At 41.9% G+C, this 15,763-nt stretch overlaps 1 protein-coding gene across 1 annotated transcript in view; it reads left to right on the forward strand.

Annotated features, from left to right (window-relative positions):
* Positions 1-15,763, forward strand: part of GMDS (GDP-mannose 4,6-dehydratase) — a 413,573-nt gene that overhangs the window by 392,839 nt on the left and 4,971 nt on the right. The window lies entirely within an intron of this gene.

Raw genomic sequence — 15,763 nt, forward strand, 5'->3', positions numbered from 1 at the left:
TTACAATTACGAATTTTTAAATGGAAATATTTCTTAACTTGAAATAGCAATGCTTCATCCACAGGACAAAATAGCAGCCCTATTAGATAACCTGAAGATTTTAGAAACACAGAAGGAACACTTGCATGCATTTTGCTTATTTTCTGTGGGTACAGGTGAGATATTCATTGCTTTTTTTTTCAAAACAGAGGAAGGAAGATGTTTCACTTGCTATCTCTATTTTATTCTGCAGTTCAGCCCCTGCTTTATCCCCCTAGTGTGTTTGTTTCCATCTAACAAATACTTTATAGCATGGTCTTGATGATGGGGATAGTGTTTGCACACAATCAAGCAGGTGTTAAAGCTCCTTTCATCACACTAATGACACATAAGCATCTAAAGGATCTTCAATGAGAACACCTATCTGGCAACAAGGAGCCATCCCATTTGTTTTGTAAGTGCAGTCCCTATTCCTGAATATTTTATTCTTATGGACCCAAACCACAGCATTTCATCATTACATTTTTTTTCTCTTCCTCTGTGCTGTTCCCCAATATTTGTACTCAGCAAAATGTCAAAGAAGAAGGCTTCAGCCCCTTTGTTTCCATTTCTTGCTAGTTGGCACGAAATAGCTTGGTGATTTAGCAGACACACACGCACAGTTGTCTTTGCAGACAAGAAACCTGCCACCTAGAGTACCCTTAGGATCTGGCTGTATCTACCAGAACCATTAGAAAAGAAAAATACATTTGTGTAACTGAGCAAAATGCAGTGGGAGTTTGGTGCTCAGCCAAGGGTGTGTGAGTTCACCGGCCTCATCGAGGGGCAGCCTGGACCTCCATCAGCCTGGGCAGAAGGAAGATTATAGGTGCAGGCTACGCAGTTCTTCTCAGCTGCCAGTTGGAGGAAGGGTGAGATTTGGGGTGAAGGCCTGGTCAGACTGCCGTAACTGCAGTGGGGGAGGTCTGGATGTAAAATAAGATACTTATTTTGTCTGTTCTCATGGTGCATTAAGAAGCTGGGAGCTTGACACGGCCTGCTGAATTTGAGCTGGCAAAATACATTTCTTTACAACTCTCCTTCCCCAGGCTGGTCCACTCATAATTTTCTGAAGTAATCGTTGTTTACACTGAAGTCTTCCATGCTTGGTCTTTCTCCAAAGGCAAATTTCATTGTCAGGTTTTAGCAGAAACCCTGCTGCTGCTGCTTCTCCTTGGGTGGGCACATGTAGGGAAGAAGGACCTTTATAAAACATCTGAATTTTATCGCGCAGTTAAAAAAAGATGTCTGAAGTCTGGTGCTTGGAATGAATGAAAGTCTTCACTAGTACCAAGCACAATTGAGCTTTTCCAGGGCAATGCGAAGTATATATTGCTTTAACCCATTTCTTTAAGGTCAAGAATGAAGTAACTCAATGTCCTGGCTGGTTACAGAAATACTGTTCCTCCACGCAGAACTGATTTGAATATTGAGCTATGGTTCAGTGTTGTTGATTTCAACATGTGATGGATCAACCCCACAATTTAGGAGCAACCTCAATTGTCCAGAGAACTTGCAAGCCCTCCTGGCAGAGTTGTGCAAGAGCAGAGGGTTAGTTTGTTTTGTTTCATTTAATGGGATTGTAACCTTGCCAAGCAAAGAGGCAAACTACACATCAATAAGCACGGCTTTTTTGAATTGTAGGGCTCTACTGAGATCACAACAATCTTCAAGAACAGATCTTTTTAAAATTTTCTTTGGGTAACGTGTCTTTTTGGGGTGTTGAATTACAACAAAGCTCCTATTTCCATTATATAGTCTTAGATAAATCAGGAATTTGACTTGAGTCTTGCTCTAAAACTTTGGGGGAAAAAAAAAAAACAAAAACACTTTTTGCCTGCCTTTAAGAGGACAAGAATTAGAAATGGCCTGACAACAAATACTATGTAAAGATAAGAAATTACTGTTGTTACTATAGAAAGATGGAGCTATATGAGTTACTACAAATACTTGTTTTATTGATATTATTGAATTAGTAGTTGTGGAGATCTGTAATGTTAGAGGAAATAGAGGACTAAAAGTTTGACTGAAAAGGAAGAGGAAGGTGTCAGACAATTAAGAAACTTTATGGTCCAGTCCAAGAAAAATATTCAATAAAGTCATATTGGTGGTGGTATGGTAATCTTCCTGGTAGCTAAATTGGAGGTAATTCTGCTATCATTTCTCATTCTTATTAGTATCTACCATTGCATAAATAGCAATCCAAAAGTGCCCTGAGTCAGTTCATACCAAAAGCAAACATCAGCATCCTTCTTGAAAGCATTCCAGATGTAACTAGGGTCGTAAAACAAAATAGAAAGTTGATGGTTTTATTGTGATGCACGTTACAGTCAAGTAGTTATCTGATGGATCATCTGCTTTTTATGATCTGTGATAAGAAATATAGCTGTCATATGAGGAATAGATTTCTCATCATAAAACTTACTCTGTAATTTCAGCACCTGAATAAGTGCTGCCTCAGGTGCTGATTGTGCTAGTAAACACTGTCTGAAGAGTGATTTCCCCATCTGTTTCTCCTCCTTCCATTCAAATGTGCAGTTTGGCAACAAGCGTTTTTCTGCAGTTCCCTTTCCTTCAGCAGCTGGTGCTATTAGAGATCTCATGAGAAGGCTGCCGTTGGGTGTCTGGTGATGCAGGAGTTCACCTGGGGAAAAAGAAGTCTTTGCAAGGTATGTAGGTCAGTATTTCTGTAGACAGCAGGTAAAGCAATCTTGTTGGGATGTTACCTCTCTGGTGGAGCAAAGTATTTCAAGTCACTGCTGCCATTGGAAGGGGCAGAATTCAAGTGCATCACAATAATGCAGGTCTCCAGTATAATTAGTGAGAGAGGAGCTCCTAGCTTATGTAGATTTTGTATCTCTGCCTTGGTTAGGCTCTTAACTCGGCGTCTGGCTTAGAAGTCTACAATTACAGCTTTCAAACCCCTAGTGCCATATTTATATACACCATTTTCTTCACGGGAGAAAATAAGATACACATTTGAGGGCAGAGATCAAAACATTAGGTCCCCAGAAAGCTGCAGTGGTTTCACCACTGTCCGTAAGATTTAGTCTGTATGAATTGCATGGATGTTAAAAGCAAGGAAACCTCCTCACCTAACGTGATGATTGAACCATGGGAACAAATTTTCCTCTCGGATTTGTGTTGCGGACCCCCTATGTTTGGGAGAGGTTATACGTTTCAGAGTGCTGACAGACACTATTACATGTTGAGCTTTATTCACCCTGGTTCTGCTGGCCACCAAAAACTCCGTGCATCTCTGAATTGCTCTGCCTTTGGCGCTTCTGCTGGTGAGACTCCCAGCTGGGGTGCGGTTTAGCTAAAATGGGTGCTTTTCACCAAAATAATAAATTATGCCTATACTACTGTCTGAAGAGTGTGAATCTGGAGCCAATTTAGTGAGCATAAGTTACAATTGACTTTGGAAGTAATAACTTACACTTTGAGCTTCCTTAGATGTATAGCCAAGGAGCTGTCTGACTGCAAGTGTTTTTACACATCTTTCAGCTAAATTAGAAATCCAAGTGCAAAACTTAATGCTCAGAGATATCTTGGAGATCTTGGACCGTCCCAGAAAGACTTTGGGTCCATAAACCAGCCAGAGGGTCTCCTGCTTTCATATACATTCTTCCCCACATGTGGCATATTGGTAAATAGTAAATGGAGTTTATTATAGCTGAATTAATGAATCTGAGGATAATTTACCCCCAGTTCTGGCAAGCAAACTATGCTGGAAAGCTTGAGAGTGGAAGGAGCCAACTTAACTGAACACCTTCTCCAGAGATGGGACCAGAGATTGAAGTATGTATATTCATGTGTGAGAAAGGTAGAAAAGCCTTAAGAGAGCAGAAAACAACGATTTCAGTGGGCTGGGGAACAGGAAGACAAGGGTGGAGCCTTTAAGGCTGGGGAAGAAAGCAACGGTGAGAAAAGAAAAAGGTATAGTAGAAAAAAATCAAAGGGAAGATTAAAAGAGTCTTGAATTGCAGATGCTGAGAATATCCAAGAACACAGTCCGAGGAGGAATAATAACATAGACTTTCATAGGCCTCTCATGTTCATGCTGAGAAAGAAGAGCTTAATCCAAACCTTGACATAAAGGAGAGAATCTGCTGTTGTGTTTAATGATCTTTACATCAAACTAGTGAAAACAAGACTGAATAAAGGAGGTATTATAAAGAACAGGAATAATGGCAGGTGCAGACTGCCAAATTCATTTCTTGCTATTATCGAATTTGTGAGTTTATCCTGTCAGGATGCTACCAGCAGTGATGATGGACATTACAAAGCTTGGGTGTATTTAGCCCACTCAGCCACTGCTTGGCCAGGATCCTGTTGATTTCAGTGGGAGTTTGCCTGAGAACATGGAAGTGCCTCCTCACCAGAAATAGAAATCCCAAGCCACGGTGTTGTATTAGATAGCTTCAGCAGGTGTATTGGAACTTCTGGCATGCTTTTAGTACACTGATCGTACATCTTTAGTACATCTCTGACACAGTAAGCTCAACACTTCTTATCTTAAATATAGAAAGCGAAGCATTAGATTTATGGGATAAGACCTTTATTTCAGAGAGGTGCTGAAGTTTGTGTGAAAACACAGAGCTTAAGGCACTCACCTGAGCAAAAATTACCCAATGAGAACAAGAACCACGTCTAAATGTGCTTTTAATATGTGGATTTGAATGTATTAAACATTAGGTATGATGTTGCACTTATTTTTCTTCTTACGTAGACAGGCACGAGTCTTCCCTACATTGTATTTATTATACTTTGTCTAATTCATTTCCATGCAAAACAGACCAAGTAAGGGTAAATTGAGTTGGTTGCACCTTTTGGTTAGATACATAAATAACTATTCAGGATGCAAAGCAGCTGAAAATGATGCCCTTCTTACCTAATATTTGCATGCCTGCTGAAGGCATGAAGGACCACACATTTCACACATCCTACAGAATAATAATTACAGATGGAAAATGCCCCGTTAACTTGTGTAGCTCGTCATTTCCCTATGCAATTACAAGAATCCCATGCTCAGTTCCATGTGTACAAAAAGAGACTGCAGCAGAACTGTTAGGATTTTTAGTAGCATAGTCCAACATCTCAGTCTTCTCTGCTGTGTTGTTTTATGCAGTTTTTGTAAGAGAACTGAGGTAGGCATGAGCTGGTTGTTGGCTTTTCAAGCCAGAGCAGGTATACATGCACATGTACTGGTGGCGCTGCAAGACTGCAGAATTTTTGCACTGACCTGCATATGGTCTAAAAACTGAATTTGATAAAGTGAACTAATGTGCCAGAAGAGAAACACTGCACCCAGTGACCAGCTGTAGCATGTGGTCTGAGTAAGCAACTGAAATTTTGCATTTATAGTACACGCATCTTGAATTAGCAATGTCATAGGGAAGAGTGAATCTTTGCCACAGGCGATTAAAAATCAGGCTGCAGTAGTTCAGAGACTACTTAATTGGTGTTTCTCTGTTTTGCATATCAGTTTTCTCATCAGTTCTACTACCTTTTTTTTTCTTCCTCTATAAACTTCTTTGCCTTAAAGGACTCATGAAGGAAATAATTAAAAGGTACACAGAGGAAAACTGTCTGAGCAGGAGGGGCAGAAATCCAAGATGGTTTAGGGAGGTGCCCCAAACACTCTTTTGGATTATTATTAATTTTTTTCTTACTATTATTTTATGATGTTGCTTATGTTTAATTACTCATGTTTTCCTAACCCGTGTGACAGGCATAATTTGAAAAGCAATAGTAATGATCAAGCCGAGGAAGTGCCAGCTGCTGCCTACGTGCTCAAGCAAGCATAGAGCAGGCAGTGTCAGGAGATGGTGCCATCTCTTGATTAGATCTGAACTTCTTTTTCATGTTGATGAAAATGATCCTGACTGTTATTATTTAAATACAAATGATGCTAAAAGGTTCTAGAAAAAGTCAGAGCTCTCTCTGTTCGCTGCCTGCAAGGAATAGTGAATACATGGGACTTTACTGCAGTATACTCTATTAAAATGTGTAATGTTTAGTTTAAAAAGATCCAATGGGTTTATTTGGGTCTTCTTAGTGGAAACTGCCAGGCAGCCCATCTAGATCAATATCATCCTTTTTTTATTGTGAACAATGTCAGTCGTTACATTTTCAAAACAAACCTCAAGGCCACAGAAATAAATAGCTTTCCCGACAAACACTGTGCCAGAGTATTGCAAATCTCATTTAGAATCCATAGTATCATTTTGGTTTGGGATTTTCTGGTTACTAAAGTCTTCAGTTGTTTCCTGTTTCAGTTGTATGGTACTGCAGCAAGATGCTGGAGGCAGCACTGCTGAACAGGGTGTCATCAGAATGTGAAGTCTTTTTGGGTAGTTCTAATAGTACACAGAGAACACGTTATTAATTTGTGTAAATCTTGGTAATAGTTTGTAAAGTGTTGAGCATCTGCCATGATATGTTTGAAGGCTTTTGTACTTCCTTTTCAAAAATTGCATTGGATGATGCATTTCTAAAAGGTTTTGATGGCCTGATGTCTTTTGGAGTGAAAATGGAATCAGGAGAAAAGGAAAAAATACTGCTGTAGGCTGTAGCATCAATGTGCTGCAAGGGTCCTGCCTTGCAAGTCAGAGCGAATCCTTGAATGACAGTGAAGTGAAATGAATTTATGTTTATTCTCTGTTGCCAACCTTTGCAGTCCTGTCATGAATCTTGTATTACCCTTTTTTGTTTGTTTTCATAAAACAGGAAGTTCTGGTGTCCCATGATTGCACAGAAATCTCAGCTTTTTGACATGTTAAGTTTTTGCTCTGATGTAGTATGTGAAGAGAAAATCTTTTGAAAAGCAGAATATTTAGTCTTTAGAGCACAGAAGGCAAGTAAACCAGTAACTCTTGAGTCCTGTTACACCCAGGTCAGTAATAGGGGCCTAGAGGGGGAAGGCTGGGCTGCAAATGATCATTTTTTAACATTACTAGGGTAAGCACTTGATTTAAATGAGAGAAGCTAAAAAAGAAAATCCAGGGACAAAAATAGAAATGAAATTTCAGACAAGTAAGGAGCTGAGTAAGCAGCTGAGTAAGTCATCTGCTGCATCAAGGTGTGGTATGTCCACTTACCCTCAGAGCTGTTTGCTGCTGGGGGGTTGCTCACCTCAAAACAAAAGCAAGGACTTATTTGGGACAAATCGCACCAGATTCAGTGTGACGTGAATACTTCAACTGTTTTATCTCTAATAAATTTCACATTTTTTAGAGGGAAGTGGTGGGATACAGCCCAGCGTCTCTTCTTGTTCCTCCCTCGCTCCAAGGTGTTGGTCAAGTCCCCAACTCTTAATGCCTCCCAGTTTTGTAAAAGGGGGGTAGCAGTGTTTTCTTGCCGTTGTAATGTCATTACTGTTGTTTAATTGTATAAAATCTGCATCTTTCTTCTCTGGAGGTCCTTCGTAGTCATTGTAGTGCTGCTGTAAAACAGTTCTATTTTGTCTTAATGGTATTATGTCCACTTGAAGTCTTGCTCAGGTTACAAGTGGAGTGCCAAGATGTTTATCTGGCTTTCTTCAGCTGCTTTTTAGATTCTCAATAGATACGTGACAATTCTGTCATTCCTGGCTTTATGTGTTCATATATATTGCCTGTTATGTTGGAATATATCAAAGTAAACCAAGCCTCAAGGTTTATCTTAACCTACACTGAGAAAGAGCTGTGCACTGCAGAAGAATTCTAACAGAATATTCAAGGAGGCAGCGTTTGACTTTGATAGATTTTCAGAGAAAGGACTGCCATTTTTGTGTTTGTGCAACGTATAATGGGACCCTTACCTGGCGTCCCTGTGCTGCCAAAACGTGAATGAAAAATAGGATTGCTTGTCTGAGGAACAGCTCTGTCTTTCGTATTGAAAGTTGGCAATAGACTATTTCTGTGTGAATGGTCTCAAGAGACGCTTTCCTTGTAAGGGAATCAAGTGATGGATGAGGCATCTCACATTTTAAACATTACACAGGTGAAAGCACTGGAGTATTCCAGGCCCATGCCCGTTGCTGTGTGTGTCTGAGTAGTCTGCTTGTTCTTTAGCAGTGGAACTAACGGGCATTTGGCAAGTAGGGCAGGACCACTAGAAAATGCTACGTTTTTCCCTTCTGTAATGCTCTCTCATATTTGATTGCTGCGGGGCGAAATAATGAAGAATTTTTTGGTAACAGATCAAAAATTCTTTTCTTGTTTAATTGAAGGTGTTTAAACTGAGAAGGTCATTGAGAGGACAGATTTAAAGAAGTGGTATTTGCATTTAGTGATGCTTTGGAAAGAAACAGAGCATATTATGCATGCTTTTCAAGTATATATGGTGAATGCACTGCCAAATCTGTGGAAGTTTATAGGCAACTACTGTGAACTGCAATAGCAATAAACGAAATCTACTTTTTTACCCCTACTGAAACTGGCACTGTAAGCTTTAGGAGATCTTTGTGCTTTTTAAAACTTATTTCAACAAAGTTTCTGCTCTGTCAGCAAACCTCTGCTGTGCTAGTGGTGATATATATTGTCTCCCAAATCCTGCAATCTCATTGGGAGGTGATGTATTTGGAGAGTGAAGGAGAGCTGGTGAAGTAAAGCCAGGTTTAAGAAGCTGTTTGTGAGGAACAGGAGAATAATCCTCAAAAGAGAAATGGGAGGAGATTGAATGAGAAAAGTTGTAAGAGACACCAAATTAGGATAGAATAATGTTCTAAAATGAAAGGAGAAAAATGGGATTTTGCAGAAATATAAATTAGCCCAAAATGTGAAAGATTTAAACAACAAGAAAAATGAGGGAAATTAAATGGCCAAGGAAAGGGAAGGACAAAAGAGAACAAAATGCTTGGCTTATCTCTAAAAAATTAAAAAAAAATCTGTATTTATTTTATTGATTTCTTGGAAGATTTTGTGATAGGCTGAATGTTTGTTTTGAGAGAAAGTCAAAGATAGAATAGGAAAAGGTATGATTTTTTTTCCAGGCTTTCCTGTGCAGGAAATGTAATAGGAAGTTATTTTTATTAACCAAGATCAGAGAACATGCAACAACAAACTACAAAGAATGTTATGGAAAAGCCAGTTATTTTTCAAGTCAGACCAGAAGAACCTGTGGCCATTGACCAGTAGGAGCCTAAGGCTCAGATTATTAAGCAGCTGGATCAGTGAGCTGAATGGCTATCGGAGTCTGCGTGTCTTCAAATACGTACCGACTGACTTACACTACAGACAAAAAAAACACAGTCCTGAACACCACGTAGCTGATATTTGTAGCCATTCATTAATCACTTTATGGTCTGTTTTGTCTATCTAATCAATGCAAAAAGTGGACTAGTTTGATTTAATTTGTGTGTGACCAATTGATTTTATGGAGATACATCCCTCATTGGAGTCGAGCAGTATTTTTCCAACAAGATAGTCAGGTGACGCTGGCCACTATGTAGAAGAGCCAGAACTGTGAGAGCTTTGTATAGACAGAGGCAAGTGTCTTTGGCAAAGTGTTTTGGGGTCTGTCAGGTACAATGTACCCCTCAATTCAACGTCACCATGATGCTGAGTGTCTTGGGAGGGCTTTGCTACCTTCAGGTTTTGATTTCCAGGTGAATTTGATTGTGTGCCCTCTCGTTACATAGCAATGTGATAGCACCCCAACAATCTTTAGTCATGACTAGAAATGGCAGTATGCAGAAAGTCTAGTATAGATAGCCAAAAGCTTCAGATGCTCTGCAGTGACAATGAAGTGGTCACTCTTAACAGTTCATTCTGAGCAACAATTCTTGGGGTTTCATAGAATGAACTTAAAGTGCAAGGAAAGAAAGCAAATCTATCTTTCTACCAGATTTATGCTTCTGAACGCCCAGCTGCCAGAGGCTGCTGTGACTTACAGAGCATCCTTTCAAAAGCTGTGAGATGGTATGTTGATACTCAGCCCGCATCCCTAACACACCTGCAAGGGACTGTGAGACGGGGCAGTGGGGAGCATGGTGCCTGTATTTGCAGCAATAGCGTATTTTTCATCTGTAAAGGAAATATTCAGCTGGCTACTTTGCTTGGGCTTACCAGTGGCCAGTGTTTTATCTTAGCAGACTTGGTTGAATACACGTGCAGAATAGAAATACATTTGTTTATGGACGGGAACTGCATAAGCCGTTTAATGGGTAAAGAGTGAGTTTGAAGCATTAAATGTGACCTGCTTTGTTGTGCGCCAGTACCTGCAAAGGGTTATTCTTTGTAGTGTCCTACTTGGACTCAGGCACTATAGCTTTCATCAAAGTAAATCTGATTATTTTGCACATGGTTTTCCTGAAAGGATGTTATGATTTTCTAGATGTTTGGTGGCTGGTGATAAATTAGGCTTTTATGATGTCATGTGAAAGGCCACCGCTTGGACTTCCTTCTCCATCAAGCACACTGGAGAATACATTTGGGACATACTCTGAATCAGAAATTATCCTACCTTGTTTTATTTTAACCCTTTTGTGTATCAGTCCTTGCTTTGTAACTAGAGGTGCTTGAGCGAAGATAGCTTCACTTTTGCAGACAGCAGCCCCATGGTATCCCGTCTCTTTCCTTGGGTAACAAAGCCTAGGCTCATGAGTTGCCTTTAAACCTTTCGAGGCTTAAATTCTTCCCATATATTGTGTCTTCAAAAGGGTTTTCAAATCTGTTGGGGGTTTTAGTGAGAAATTGGAATGTGGTGAGGGGTGGTGGGAAGGTGATGTGCCCCATAAATTAGGTCAGGTTTATGATCATGCAGAGGGAGGCTGTTCCTAGAAAAACAGCCAGCAGTAAAGGGCAGTATGTTGCTGCTTTGCCCGGAGAAGTGACAGCTCCCTTCTTCATCACTCTTACTGCAAGGGAGGGAGTATTTACAACTGGTTTTCAAACAGTGAAAAATGACTAACCATTCTCCATGCTAACTCTTTTGTCCTTGTTAATCCATACTGGGGAGGAAGACAGGAAGAGAGAGGTATCTATCCCCTCTCTGTCCTTTTCACCCATAGCCTTACCACAGGCGTCAGGGTGACAGAGGTTCATACATCAGTACAACATGCCAGGGAGGAAGTGTCATCTCTCCTGCCCACCCTGAGTCACAGCCAAGCCTTGAGAGCGGTGAGATGAGCACTGAACATAGGTCAAAGAAAGCAATTGGAGATTAGAGGTGGGTTAGAGTTTTCTGATGACATGCTCTTTAGATGAAAGATGACCTTTTGAGGAAATGAATATTTTTATTTGGGGAAAAAATAATGGCACACCCTTCCAACATTCTTAATATTACAATTTTTATGTTAACAAAGGCCTTGATTTTTTCAGAGATATGAATATTCTTAGGATTCATAAAATCACCAATTTGTCATCTGCAAGATAGAGAAATTCATCCTATGCAGTAGTGATATCCTGCTAATCATAAACCTGCATTCACTAAATTGCTGCTTAATGCTCTAAAGGTACATAGATAAATATCTAGAGGTAGAATAGAAGTCCGCTGTCCTAATGTTTATTGGTTTATTGCTTATCTTTTGCTATTCAGCTGGCAGTGATCACTAAACCTACTAATATATCCAATGTAATTTGTTATAAACAAAGTATTTTTTACTGGAAGCAGAGGAGAAACTAAGCAGCCTTGCAGCATGAATCTTTGGGGTTATCAGTCTTCCTGTTCATCTTGACATGTCTGTCAGTGAAGACAGCTAACCCTAGGGGCCATATTCCATTTCCAGTCAGAAATGCAGCCGTTACTGCACAATAAACCCCACCAAAGTCTAACAGCTACACAGAGTGATTTCCTGATGTTTGCAGAAAATGCAAAAAGTAAGGAGTGATGAGGAAAACAGAGTTGATAAATGAAATTGTGAGAGTTGCATTCATTTATTTGAAAAGGTACCGTGGCTTAAACAATAAGAATTGTGTGTAGCAATAAAACCATGTGTGATGAAGGCATGATTATTTTACTCTTCCTCCCAAAAGCATTGTTGGAGTTGAGAACAGGCTGCCGTGAAGCAAGAGGCACCACGCTACAGTTAAACAGTGAACGAAATCAGAGCTCAGAGGTACCAGGAAAAGAGAAGGAAGCCATTCTTTTCCTATGCTGCAGCTGATCTCTACCCTCACAGGGTCTTATTTTCACTGGTATGAAGGTCATGGACTGGCGTTCTCTCTGGCCTGGCAGCCTGAAGAAATATGCTCGTATGCAACTTCACCAACACCTCTGCTGGGAAGAGAAAACGTGCGAACGTTTCTAAGCCGTGTCATGCAAAATGCCAGTTATTCAGGCAGCTCTTTATCCATAGGTTAGTCCAAAGCACACCAGTTGGCAGCAGCGGGGTTTTCTCTGCTCTGGGGGAGCACCCCCTGACCTCCCCCATGCGGCTGGTCCCGAAAAACACCCAGAGCCTGGCTTGTGGGATGCCATGGAGCTGCCGATCCCCAGCCGAGTGAGCTCCGCTCCCGATTCAAAGCGAGTTAAATTCAGCGCTGGCTTGTGGGGGATATCAGGCTGTAATTCGGGAGGAATTTTATCTGGCTCAAGGGACAGCACTGGCTGAGACGCTTTCTCAGGCTTCACTTGGCAAACGGATAGGCTTGAGGAGGACTCGGCCCTGCTCGGGGTTTTGGCCGTGCAGCTCCGCACCGAGGCGCGAGGCCTGCACGTGCTCTCCATGGGCCGCCTGCCTGCCTTCCTGCCTGCCGCGGCCCCACCGCCATCAAAGCCACCGGGCCCTGGCCATGAGGCCTTAGCCCCAGGGCCATCTTGGCTCCATGTGACGCCTTATTGGTGGCCGTGGCCCTGGCAGAGCCCAAGCTGGTGGAGCCGAATGGGGCGTTGCTGCCGGCCACCTCTCGGCCCCACCGAGGGACGATGCCGCTGGTTCCCGGCTTCCTGAGCAGGCCAGACGGCTTGCTGTTTTCTTCTCGTCTCTTATCGCCCCCCCTGTCATTGCCAGAGAGGTCTGGCTTCGCTGTGGTTCATGCTGATAGGCAGCGGTGAAGTGGAAAAGGCGCAGGAGGGAGGGGAGGAAGGGGGTGTAGAGGAGGAGGAGGAGGAGGGAGACATCTCCACCCCTGTTCTTATTGCCCTGATGTTTATTGCCGCTCCAAGCCCATTTGCCTTAACCCTTTGGACGCTGGTCACATTAAAGATTATGGAACGGATAAGATAAAGCCGCCGCTCTAACACCTGCGATTCCTGGTGGAAAAGCAAGGACTGTGCCCGGATTTTGTTGGCCGTGCTGCTTGTGCTGGCTCCTTACGCGGGCGTGCAGGGGGTCCCGAGGTAAGACCTTACCCCGAAGGTGCCCGGCGCTTGCAGCCTGCTGAGGTCCCTCAGAAGCGCAGGTGCTCAGCGCCTCGCAGTGTCAGCCTGGTCCTCATTTTTTTCCTGTCCCCTCCCTTCCCCCTCGACATGGTTTTATTAAAAACCGGGGCTTTCTGAATAGGGAGGGTGTTTGCACATGAAAACACGCTGGGGAAAAAGCATGCCTCTTATTTTAAGTGACATTTTGTTATATGTGAGTTTCAACCTATTGGTTGCTTTTGCCTTTTGCCTTTTCCTGTGGTTCTTTGCAAACAATACTGTCTTTCTGTTAAAGACTGCTGACCCAAGAGTGGAAAGCAGCCTGTTCATGCTGCATTAAAACAAATTTAGATCAGAAACCAAATTCACTGGCATTCCTCTATTCCCTTGGTACCCTGACTGCTCCACAACTTTGCTTTTCTAAGAACAGAGGAAAGAAAAAATGAAAACGGAGCGACACATTACGGCTCTTCTGAAATTCCTGAAGATGTTTACTGTGTTCCTCGTTAGACTCGGGCTTTGCTCATTGACGTGTTTTATCTCCAGTCTCCTCATATTTACTGCAGTGATAAGAGTCACTTGCTTTATAATTACACTGTTTTTTTCCTGTTACTATAGATATTATACCAAACACTACACTTCGCAAAGAAACCGAGCCAGTGCTCTCTGCGCTTGCAGAGCAGGGCCCGCAGCCCAGCAGACACAGTGCTTGTTTCTGGGACTCCTCCTGGGTTTCGGTGCTTGCTCAGCTGAGCTCTGCATCCGATTTTGCACCAGTGAGATGCACGTTTACAGGCTCTACAGCTCCCATCTAGTGAGGTCTCGCTACTTTTCCTGCGTGCACTGGGAATAGCTCAGCTGAAGTCACAGCAACTGCTCTCCAGCTTTGCATCTGCGTTGGGACACAGCGTCCCGGGGCCTGGTGGCAAGGACGGGAGGATGCTGGGGGACGGGGGGGATAAGGGTGACAGCAACAGAGCTGCATAGGGAGCAGGGCGTGCAGTCTCTTGTTGGCAGCAAACGCTGCAGCAAGGCTGTTTCCTGAGCAAGGAGCTGCAGCAGATACCCAAGAATACATATTGACGTTGTTACTGAGGTGTGCTATGTGAGCCCTCATTAAAATTTCCTACAAAAAATGCTCCAAAAGGTGCTTGAAAGAGGGCACTAGTAAAATAAAGCTTGATATATGAATTATTGAGATATAATGGTAGAAATGCAAAGCTGTAAGCTAATGTCTGATTAAATAGCTATGTTTATTAATTTTTCTGTTAGCGGGACAAGTTAAAGTTTAAAGGCAAGAGTCATAAGAAGGAGACAAGGAAAATAAAAGACAGACAGGGTTTGCAGGAGACTTTGGCCCCTAGACTCTTGAAATCCTTCTTGACAAAACTCCTTGAGCAAGAGTGCAAGACTAAACACGTAAGCCAGAGCCTCCGCTGAGCTGGGTCTGCGCTCCTTACTTGTGGGAGCTCTGCTGTAACAAATCATCTTCCAAGCAGTCTTGCTGATTGTGAATGTAACCCTGGCCACTTTTCAGATGCAGTAAAACTGTTGTGTGCTTAGATCAAGTCTGTTTATTTTTAGAGGTAAAGCCTTGTCTCTGCCGCAGCGAATGGAGCTGGGCACGATTCCATCGCAGGTGTTTTACTGAGGATTTGGTCTGCATTTTATTCTGGTGTAACAGCGAGCAAAATCTGGCTCTCAGTGCTGGCTAAAACGAAGGACTATTTTAAAGGCAATCAGCTGAGCTGTAGTAATTAAGGAAACCTTGGATTTCTTTCAGGCCACATTATCTCCTTTTTCTCACATTGTCTTGAGGCTTTACATTTTCAGTTAAAGTTAATTGAATGAGACAGTGATGCATTGCACAGTGAAACCAGATCAATCACTGCAGGAGTCAAAATAGAAGTAGTGATGACACTCAGAACAAGAGCTTGGGAAATGTGATATTTACATTAAAATATTCTACATTTTTGTCTCAGGGCTTCAAAACCTAATTTAAAAATGCCCTATCACATTGTGTAACAAATTTCTCCCTGCTTACCTGTATGTATTTGTGTGTGCATTTGGACAATGAAACTGAATCGTCATAAAATCAGATTTAATAATAATGGGGTATTTTCTACACAGCTAAGCAACCTAACTTACAGAAAAGGTAGGCGAGAAAATAAAATCACGTTGGACAAACTCATTCTTTTCTCTGAGAGACAGTTATAGTGACAGTGGAGTGGATATAAAGCCGTAGGAGAGTTTACTGTCGTATTCAGTGGCAACAGAGAATTTGACTGCTGTCTTTTCCAACTTCCTTCCCTTTAAATATTTACCTGGATGTTTTTTCCAACTCTCAGCTTCCAGGCAAAATTCATCGTTAGTATTCACTTATGTTAACTGTATTTGCATGGAAAATGAGGGATTGTTCCTCCCAAAATCGTTCACTAAGAGCAAAGACTTAATTTTA

Source organism: Cygnus olor, chromosome 2 (assembly GCF_009769625.2).
Source record: "Cygnus olor isolate bCygOlo1 chromosome 2, bCygOlo1.pri.v2, whole genome shotgun sequence".
Lineage (NCBI taxonomy): Eukaryota > Metazoa > Chordata > Aves > Anseriformes > Anatidae > Cygnus > Cygnus olor.